Source organism: Canis aureus, unplaced genomic scaffold, assembly GCF_053574225.1.
Source record: "Canis aureus isolate CA01 unplaced genomic scaffold, VMU_Caureus_v.1.0 ptg000461l_RagTag, whole genome shotgun sequence".
In the NCBI taxonomy this organism is placed as follows: domain Eukaryota; kingdom Metazoa; phylum Chordata; class Mammalia; order Carnivora; family Canidae; genus Canis; species Canis aureus.
This window is the reverse complement of record NW_027554634.1, coordinates 1-10,490: the sequence shown is the minus strand read 5'-3', so window position 1 is coordinate 10,490 and position 10,490 is coordinate 1. Positions and strand designations below refer to the sequence as shown.

The 10,490-nt window shown below is 35.0% G+C and overlaps 1 long non-coding RNA gene across 1 annotated transcript; it reads left to right on the top strand.

The window, feature by feature from the left end:
* Positions 1-2,157: 2,157 nt before the first annotated feature.
* Positions 2,158-5,028, top strand: LOC144310142 (uncharacterized). Its single transcript, XR_013375842.1, has 3 exons — positions 2,158-2,392; positions 3,773-3,871; positions 4,762-5,028. It is a non-coding gene; the product is annotated as an uncharacterized LOC144310142 (long non-coding RNA).
* The last annotated feature ends 5,462 nt before the right edge of the window (positions 5,029-10,490 follow it).

Below are 10,490 nucleotides of genomic sequence, written 5' to 3'. Positions count from 1 at the left end.
TTTTATTTGATTTCTGCTCTTGATGATTTTATTTTCCTTCTGATTTTTTTGGGTTTAATTTGCTCTTATTTAATCTCTTAATTTGGAAGTTTAGCCATTCATTTGAGACCTTTATTTTTTCTACTATAAAGTTTTATTCTGTAAATTTCTATATGAACACTACATGAACTACATCCCATAGATTTTGATATGTTTTCAGGCACATTAATATATCTGAAGATTTTCTAGTTATCTTTCTTTTACTGGTTTCTGGTTTAATTCCATTGAATTAAGAGAAGGTTTTTTTTTTTTTTTTTTTCATATGATTTTAGTCCTTTTAGCTTTGTAGATGTTTGTTTTATGGACCAAAATGTGGTCAATTTTGGTGATTTCTTTTTTGTTCGAGAGGAGTATGTGTCCTGCTGCCATTGGGTAGTATGTTCTATAATTGTCAGTTTTGTCAATGTAATTGATAGTATTGCTCAGTTCTCTATATTATTAATTTTTGTGTGCTTATTTTATTGATTACTGAAAGAGGAGTTTTTGAAGTCTCATAATTGTGGGCTTATCTATTTTTCTTTGTAGTTACATTTTTTTCTAAATGTACTTTGAAGTTCTGTTGTTTGGTGAATATACAATAAGAGTTGTGTTGACTGTCATTATGTGTCTCCCTTTTTAGGTCTGATAATATTTTGTTTTTAAGTCCATTTTGTTTGATTTTAATGTAACCATTCCTGCATTTTTTGATTATTGGTCGTATGGAAAGTGGGTTTTTAAATACCTTTTTCATCCAATTCAATCCAGTTTCTTTTAACTGAAGTTTTAAATCATTTTTATTTAATGTAACTAGGGATTGATTTGAATTTAAATTTACTAATTTGCTACTTGTTTCTTTTTTGTCTCATTTGTTCTTTGTTATTTTTTCTCTCTTTTCCTGCCCTTTTTGTATTAATTGAGCCTTTAAAAATGATTGTTTTATTTACGCTTTTTGTCAGTTATGCTTCTTAAAAGTTTCATGGTGACTGCCCTAGGGCTCATAATGTATATCTCTAATTTATCCTACCCACCTTTAAATACTGTCTTACCATTTCACAAAGACTTTAAGAACTTACCACAGTAACCTTCAGTGCCTCTCCCTACCCTTGGCACTATTGTCATGCATTTTACTTTTGTATGCTATTAACCCCTCAACACAACGATACTATTTTTACATTAGAGAATCAATTACATTTTAGAATGATTAAAAATAATATGAGGAGTCTTTTATATTTTTACCATTTCTACAGATTTTCATTTCTTTGTATAGATGTGGTATAGTCCTCTTTCTGGTATGTTATTCCTTCTGAATGAAGAACTTCATCGCCATTTCTTTAGCACAGGCCTTCCGGAAGTGAACAAGAATTCTCTGGTTTTGATCATCTATGAAAGTCTTTATTTTGCCCTTATTTTTGAAAGCTTTTTTTTTTTTTTAATCTCTATTTAGAATTTTGGGTTGGCAGGTCTTTTTTAAAAAAAATATTTTAAAGATGTCATTCTCTTTTCCTTTGGCTTGCATTGTTTCTGATAAGTCTTTTTTAATAATTATATTTCTTCCTCTGTCATGTGTCTTTTAAATATAATGACTTCCTCTGTCATGTGTCTTTTATCTCTGGCTAACTGCAAAATATGCTTTTAATCCTTTGTTTCAGAAATTTATACATGATGTGTCCCAGTCAATATAGCATCTGAGTTTAGATATTTTTTTAAAAGATTTTATTTATTCATGAAAGACACACAGAGAGAGGCAGAGACATAGGCAGAGGGAGAAGCAGGCCCCTTGCGGGGAGCCTGATGTGGAACTCAATCCTGGGACCCCAGGATCACACCCTGAGCCAAAGACAGACACTCAACCACTGAACCACCCAGGCAGCCCTTGAGTTTAGATCTGTCTGGCAGTAGTGAGGAGTGAGTAGGTCTAACCCTGCTGTTGTATCTGTGTGTGCTGCAGTGGGGAGGGGAGCTTAGGAACATCACATTTCTGGCAACGTCACTCCAGTAGAGACCTGAGTCCTGAAGTGGCCCTTCTCTAGTGTGTGTCACTAAGCAACACAAGTTAGAGGCATCAGAGACTTCATTTTCTGAAGTTATCACTTTTTAATTTTCAGATAGCACAAAACAATTCAGAAGTGATGTCATTGTAAAAATTACTGTTTTTTTTGTACATAAAGGATATTAGATTCACTGAAGAATGGAAAAAAGAAAATGAAGAGCCTAAGGAGGTACCTAAGAAGGAAGAAGCAGACGCCCTTCCTAAAGCTTTTCTTGCTTCAAGCAAGAATATACTAGAGAAGAACCAAATTAACTTCGGGAAGTTTCAAATGACCAAGAGATTAGAGCCAACTTTAAACTGGAAGGCCACTGTTGATTTCAAAAAGTATGTAGAAATTTGCATGAGGGCTTCTCTGATACATCCTCAGTAACCACATTTGCCTAGTTGTTAGTTTATGTCATGGGAGAAAGTCCAGAGTAGATGTTGACATGTCCCTCCATAATACAAGTCAGTCCCTCCCTGCTCTTCATATTCCAAGTAGAAGTATTTGGCGTGAATACGGCTTATGTGTGGGCACCAGAAGGGAAGGCAAGAGCACCATTGACTCAATTGGTAGGTCAGGGCTAATATCACGTGAAAAAGATGATAAAAGACATGGAGGAATCTCACGGGCAATGTAAACGCAGTGGTAGGGACCTGAAGAAGTTAAGTGCTAGGTGAATTTAGAATGATTAAAATTATGTGAAGTGAATCAGGGAAATCTTGATAGAGACAGCATCTTATCTATTAACAGAACTTTAAGTAAATACCACAGAAAGGCTAGAGCCTCCAAAATATTAACAGGCTTAAGTGAAGCAGACACTAATTTAAAGAATGTCTGACATACAAAACGAGTTCCACTTAAGGACGTCTATAAATAGGTACCTAAGCACAGATTAAGGCCCTGTGTTTCATAAAAGCCGGCAGTCGGAGATGCCAAGGACACTTTTTAAATTAGCATATAGCTTACAAATTTCAGCCTATTTTTAATGTTCCATGCGGTCCCCGATTGGGTAAAGCAAGAAGTGGCTCCCAGCTGGTCACAGGGGACCCTCACTTGCAGGGATTCTGAGAACCACGGAGTGAGTACATGTTGCCAGCAAACCCAGAGAGCAGATGGAAGGAGTCCTGGGGAAAAAGGAGATGCTCTTGTTCCTCTAATTCTCATCAATTTTGAGGTGTTTGATCTCTGTGACTCCTATCTGAAGGAGTATGAAAATGACAAATACACAGGCTGCTCTGTTATGCTGGAAGGTGAATCTTAAAATACCACTCTTCCCACGTCCTGGCATTTTTCAGTTATGAGTTTACCTAGCCACTATGTAATGAAAACCCACTATGTGCCAAGGACCACGCTAAACCTGGGAATCCCTGGAAAACCAGATCCAGGCCCTGTGGCAGAGTCGGGTGGGGAAGGGAAGTAACCAGGCAACTTTCACCCAGGGCAGGATGTGCCCAGAGTAGAAGGCTCCGAGTGAAGGGGCCTGCAGAGTGACAGTTCCTAGTACTTGGTCCTTATAAAAGAAATACTGGCCAAAATGTGCCTGAAAGACTGAAGGGACATCCCAGGTGTCAGATGAGGCTGGAACTCATACAGTTATTTTCTGTATTAGGAAAACATGTCACACGGGTGCATGAAAATGATGAAATCTTTAGGTACATTTCTATTTTTAATTTCCTATCAATCCACAATAAGTTAATTTTAAAATGTTAATATATTTTTAGGCACAAAAGCTTACTAAGAGACACTCAAGAGAAAAAACATAGAGGAAGACTTGAAAGGTCAGGACCACCTGTTTCACCTGGAAGAGCACAGTTAGTTCGGTACGTATCTATTAAAAGGAACCATCCTTTAAAGCCACCCTTTACCCAGTGGGCTAGATAGCATGCAAATTTCTGGTGTTCTTATCATTACATCGGGGTCCTCTACTGGACCCTTGGACCAACTAGTATTGACTAGTTATAAAAATGATAATACTGAATTTCTTTGAATATATTTGCAAGATATCCTTTTAGTGAAGAGTTCCTTGAAACACAGGCATCTATTGGTACTAGTTAACTCTCTGTAAACAAATGAATTTAATGCTAATTGCCATGAGTTGAGTGATAGGAGAACTGGGCTCTTTGCTGATCTCTTACTTTTGAACAATCCTATCATAGCAAGGGTAAGTCATCTTCCTGAGCCTCATTTTACTCATCACTGGTGGCACTGCCAATCCTAAAGTGATAGATGTTATTTCTCATTAAAACAGCCATCAGGGCAGCGCGGGTGGCTCAGCGGTTTAGCGCCGCCTTCGGCCCAGGGTGTGATCCTGGAGTCCCGGGATCTAGTCCCACATCGGGCTCCCTGCATGGAGCCTGCTTCTTCCACTGCCTATGTCTCTGCCTCTCTCTCTCTTTCTGTGTCTCATGAATAAATAAATAAAATATTTTAAAAAACAGCCATCAATAGAAGGCTAGTAAACTTCTGACTCCATTTTCATTTTGACAACAAAAGCGGCATATGTGGAGGAGGGTCAGCTACTTTTGTTAGTAAGTTTGGGGTAGTAGTGGGAAGAAATGCAGACATTTCACATTATAAAGTTTGTGCACACAGAAAAAGAAGAAACTTTAAGACACCCTACTACATTAATCCTATATTCTTGGGTTCAACATAATAAATTATTTGATTTATTTGACTATTTTTAAAACTTTTTATTTTGAATTAATTACAGATTCACAGAATGCTGCAAATATAGTACAGAGGAATCTCATACCCTTCACCTAGCTTCTCCCAGTGGTTGCATCTTGCATAACTATCCTACAGCACTGAAACCAGGAGACTGATATTGATATAATGTGCATGTATCATTTTCTATCACTTTATTCCATGTAGATGTGTGTGATGACCATGTCAGTCAGTGTGTGGAAGGGTTCCATCACCACTGGGAAGCCACTCTTGCCACCTCTTTATAGTTATGCCCACACCTCTTCCCTATAATCCTAACTCCCGGCAACCATTAACCTGTTATCCACTTCTATAATTTTATCATTTTGGGAATATCATGTAAATGGAATTATACACTTTTGATATTGACTTTGTTTTCATCACTATAATACCCCTAAGATCCATCTAAGTTGTTGCATATGTTCATAGTGCAATCGTTTTTTTTTTATTTATTTTATTTTATTTATTTATTTATTTATTTATTTATTTATTTATTTATTTATTTATTTATTATTTTTGCTGAGTAGCATTCCATGGTGTGGTTGTACCATCATTTATTTAATTATTCACCTATTGGGAGCATTTTCATTGTTTGCAGCTTTTGGATATTAAAAATAAAGATGCTATGAACAATCATATAAAGGCTTTTATATGGATGAAGTTTTCATTTCTCTAAGATAAATGCCCAATTGCTGACACATAATAATTGTGTAGCTTTTTAAGAAACTATCTAACTTTTCCAGACTGGCTGTACCATTTAGTTCCCATCAAACACTTAGGGGAAACTGAGTTTATCCTCATCCTTGCCTTTGCATCCAAACCTTTTTTTTGGTTTTGGTTTTGAGCTATTCTACAAGATGTATAGTATTATTTCATCATGGTCTTAGCATTTCCCTAATGGCTAGTGATGTTGAACATCTTTTCATGGGCTTATTGCCATCCATATATATTCTCTAGTGAAATGTCTCTTTGTCTTTTGTTTTTTATGTTCTAATCAGATCACTTTTTAAATGTTGAGTTTCGAGAGTTCTTTATTCTGGATATCCTTGATTGAATATGTAGTATGCAAATATTTCCTTCTCCCTGTAAGTTGTTTTCTCATCCTTTTTATAGAGTCTCTCTCATAGAATAACGTTTTACTATTGATGAGGTTCAATTTATCAATGTTTTCTTTTATGGGTTGTTTTGTTTTTATTTTTAATATGTTTATTTTAGAGATAAAGAGAGAGAGAGTGCATGGGGAAGAGAAGGGGAGAGGGAGAGAGTCTCAAGCAGGCAGACCCTGTGCAGGGCTCAATCTTACATCCCTGAGATTGTGACCTGGGCCCAAACCAAGAGACGGATGCTCAACTGACTGAGCTACCCAGGTTCCTGTATGGGTTGTATTTTTGATGTCATGTCTAAGAAGTCCTCATGAAGCCCTTGGTCCTTAAGATTATCACCTATTTTTTCTAAAAATGTTTATAGTTTTACATTATAAAGCCTATGGCCTTTTTCTTATTTTTAGTGTGAGACTTTGGTCAAGATTTAGTTGTTGTTGTTTTTTTGTTTGCTTTGTTTTTTTTTAAGTGGAGGTCCAATTTCTCCAGCACTATTTAATGAAAAGGTTATCTTTCCACCATTGAATTACTTTTGTATCTTTCTTCAAAATCAGTTCGGTGTACATATGTGGGGCTATTCTGGGTATCTGTTCTATTCCACTGATTTTTTTCTTTTCATCTAGCCCCTTACCACTACCACACAATCTGTATTACTGTAGCTGTATAGTAAATTTTGAAGTCTGGAAAAGTGATTTCTCTCACTTTTTTTTTTTTCAAAAATTGCTTTTAGTTATTCTAGTTCCTTTCCTTTCTGCATAAATTTTAGAATAATCTTGCTATATCTCCAACAGAAAAAAATCACTGATGATTTTCTTGGAAATTACATTAAATATCTATATTAATTTGGGAAGAATTGATATTTTTACTATGTAGACTCTTCCAATCCATGAATATTATATATCTCGGTTTATTTAAGTATTTGATTACTTTCACTAATGTTTTATGGTTTTCAGCATACAAGTCTTGTGTATTTTTTCTTAGATTTACAACTAGAAGTGGAAGTTCCAGTGCTGTATTGGTCAGCAGTGATCAAAGTGAACAATAGCCTTGTTTGTTCTCAATCTTAAGGGAAAAGTATTTAGTCTTTCACCATTAAGTATGATGATGGTGTAGGTTTTTGTACAAATATTCTTTATCAAGTTGATAAAGGTCCCTTCTGTTCTTGGTTTTCTGAACATTTTTATTCACATTTGGGTGTTCATTTTGGTCAAATCTTTTTTCTACATCAATTGTATAATCATGTCATTTTTCTTCTATAGGCTGTTAGTGTGGTTGATTACACTGATTGATTTTTGAATACCAAATCAGCCTTGCATCTCTGTAGTAACCCCACTTGGTCATAGTGCACTCATCCTATTTATAGGTAGCTGAATTACATGTGCTTAATATTATGTTAAGAATTTTTGCATCCACAATCTTGAGAGTATTGTATTGGTTTTTGTTTTTGTTTGCACTGTCTTTGGTTTGATATCAGGCTTTGTAAAATGAGTTCCCTCCTATTCTATTTTCTAGAAGAGATCATATAAAATTTGGTGTTCTTCTGTGTGGTAAAATTCTACAGTGAAGCTATCTGGGTCTAAAGACTTCTGTTTTGGGTTTTTTAATTGTGAATTAAATTCTCTTAATAATTGTGCTATTCAAATTATGTGTTTCATATTGGGCAAGTTGTGATAGTTTATACTTTAAAAGAACGGTCCATTTTATCTAGATTGTCAAATTTATGTGTGTATAGTTGTTCATAGTTTTCTCTTATTATTCTTTTGTTGTCTGCAGGATCTGTAGTGATATCCCATGTTTCATTGTTGGTACTGGTATTTGTGTCTTTTCTTTTTCTTGTCAGTTATACTAGAGTTTTGTCAATTTTATTGATCTTTTCTTTAAGCAGCTTTTTGTTACTGATTTTTCAAATTGTTTTTCTGTTTTAATTTTACTGATTTCTGCTCTTTAGTATTTCCTTTTTTGTTTGCATTGGGTTTACTTTATTCTTTTTTCTAGTTTCTTTAGACTTAAGTTTAGATTATTGAATTGAGACTTCTCTTTTCCAATGCAAACATTTAGTGCTATATAATTCCCTTTATGCACTGTGTTAGCTGTTATCTGTGTACAAAAGTTTTTGATATGTTGTATTTTCATTTTAATTTCTGTTCAGTGTGGCTTTTTTTTTTTTTTAATTTCCCTTGAGGCTCGCTTCTTGGACCCAAGTGCATTTTTTGTTTGTTTGTTTCCAGACTCTTGGAGATTTTTCGTCTTCTGTTTGTTATTGATTTTTTTTTGTTTGATTTCATTATGGGCAATGAGCACACACTATATAATTTTAGTTCTTTTAAATTTGTTGAGGTTTTGTGTGGTCACACTATCTTGGTATAGAGTCTTTGGGTGCTTAAAAGAATGTAGAGCCTGCTGCTGTTGGAGTATTCTATAAAAGTGGATTAAATCATATTGTTTGGTGGTGTTGATTTCTTTTATATCCTAGCTTATTTTCAGTCCAGTTGTTCCACAAATTGATGAGAGAGTAGTATTGATGTCTCTAAGTATAATTTTTCTGTTTCTCATTTTAGTTCTATTTTTGCTTTATGCATTTTGCAGCTCTGCTGTTTGGTGTGTACATATTTGGGATTGATATGTCTCTGTCATTATGTAATGTTCCTCTATATGCCTTGTCATTTTCTTTTTATTGATGTCTACCTAATCAGATTATTTTATAGACACTTCTGCTTTCTTTTGATTGTTTACATGGTGGGTTTTTTTCCTCTTTTTCTTTCAAACTAATGATATTATATCATTACATTTGAAATGAGTTCCATGTAGGTAGCATTTGGTTGATTCTCTTTTCTTTTTCTTTTTGGTACAGTAAGTTAAATTCTTTTAATTGGTGTATTTAGAACTTTTACCTTTAATGTCATTATTATGTTAGGGCTTAAGTTTGTCATTATATATATATTTTTTTCTGTTCATTGTTTTTGTTTGTTTTGGTTTTGGTTTTCTTTCTCTCCATTCTCTCTAACCCTTTCTTCCATGAATGTCTTTTTTATCTATTACCTTTTGGAGCATGGTAAAAGAATGGGTAATTTTTAGGTTTTAATAATGTTTGAGATTCTATGATTCTCTTAATTTTTCTGAATCTTATTTAAATTTTATGTTTTAGCAGGTTTCCTCCTACATCACATTGGTGGAATAAGATGTGTATTGTCTCCTCAGGTTAGAGAAGGAAATTACAAATTTTCAATTAGGCCTTCATTGACAACTTGGGGAGGTGAGCGAGGGGCTTCTCATCATTTTTAACTGGTAATGGAAGTTCAAGCTCTGACTAGGTCTCTGTGGGTAACAGAGAGGAAGAGACTCTGTTTATTTGTCAGTGGGGTTGGGGTTGGTGGAAATTCTGACTCTCCATTAGGTCTCTTCTGACACAGGGATTAGGGAGTTTTGTTGTAGTCTGATAAAGGTAGAACACTCTTCTCTTAGCATTGTTAGCAGAAGTGGGGGTGAGCCACAGTGTTTTCTGTGGTGTTGACTAGAATAGATCATCTGTTGCCTAAAAGTTTTCTATCTTGTTAAGCTGTTCCTTTTCTGGTCCTCTGAGTAGAAAGAGCAGGCTTTTCTTAGGTGCTTTTTTCCCTGTGCCCACTGATAATTCTGCATCACTATCTTCTCTAGTACCCAATCTGGAATACACGAGACAAAAAACCCAAGGAACTCACCATTGTGTTGCTCCTCAAGTCTGTAGATCCTTAAATAGTCTTTCTTCTCCTTTCAACCTGTCAGAGTCCTATCGTGTTTGTTTTATATATAATATCCAGGATTTTTATGTACTTAAGATCTACTTCATCTTTCCTAAACTAAATGTTTGGCCTTACATGTTTCAATTTTAAGTCAAATTTTAGTGAGTCAAAAAAAAATTTAGTGAGTCAGAGAATTCTAGAGTAATAGATAAGGGTAAAGGGGTAGTATATCCAAGCAACAACCATTACTCTGACAAAAATGTGAACTTCTCTATGTCTCTTCTTAAGTGGATATAATGATGTAGTAGAGAAGTATTTCTTAAGGTGGAGTTCATAGGTCAGTGAAACATTGAGATTTGCTTATTTTTACCTCCCAAATGTATGGTTGCTATGGGACAGGACCGGAAGGGAACCTCATAAAATAGGGAAAGCCATTTAAGGTTATATGTCAAAGGGTTCATCATTGGAAAAAGAGAACAGCTTTCCTTTGAGGTACTGATTTTTTTTTTTTAACATGATTCGAGAGTGATTGGGTCAACCCAGTGCACCTTGCTCTTAACTCCAGGAGCTTGCTAGGCTAAGGGAAAGTACATTTAGAGATTCTCTGGAGGATATAGGTTATTTAGTATATGTTTCAATCTGGGACCTTTGAGTTAAATTTACATTGGTTCTTAAGTAAGCCTTATCTACCAGATTTTGCTCTGGAACCAAACCAGGTTCCTGACATTTGTTGGACAAGAGAATACATTAAACTGAAACTCATCATGTGGCTTGATGAATTGGAACAGGCACTTCAGTTCAGGATTTCAGTTTCACTCCACTGCAGCCCAGACAGCACAGGAGCATCATTCTGCATGACTCTCTGTGCAAAAGCACCTTTCAAAAAAAAAAAAATCTTAAAAATTTATAAAACTCAG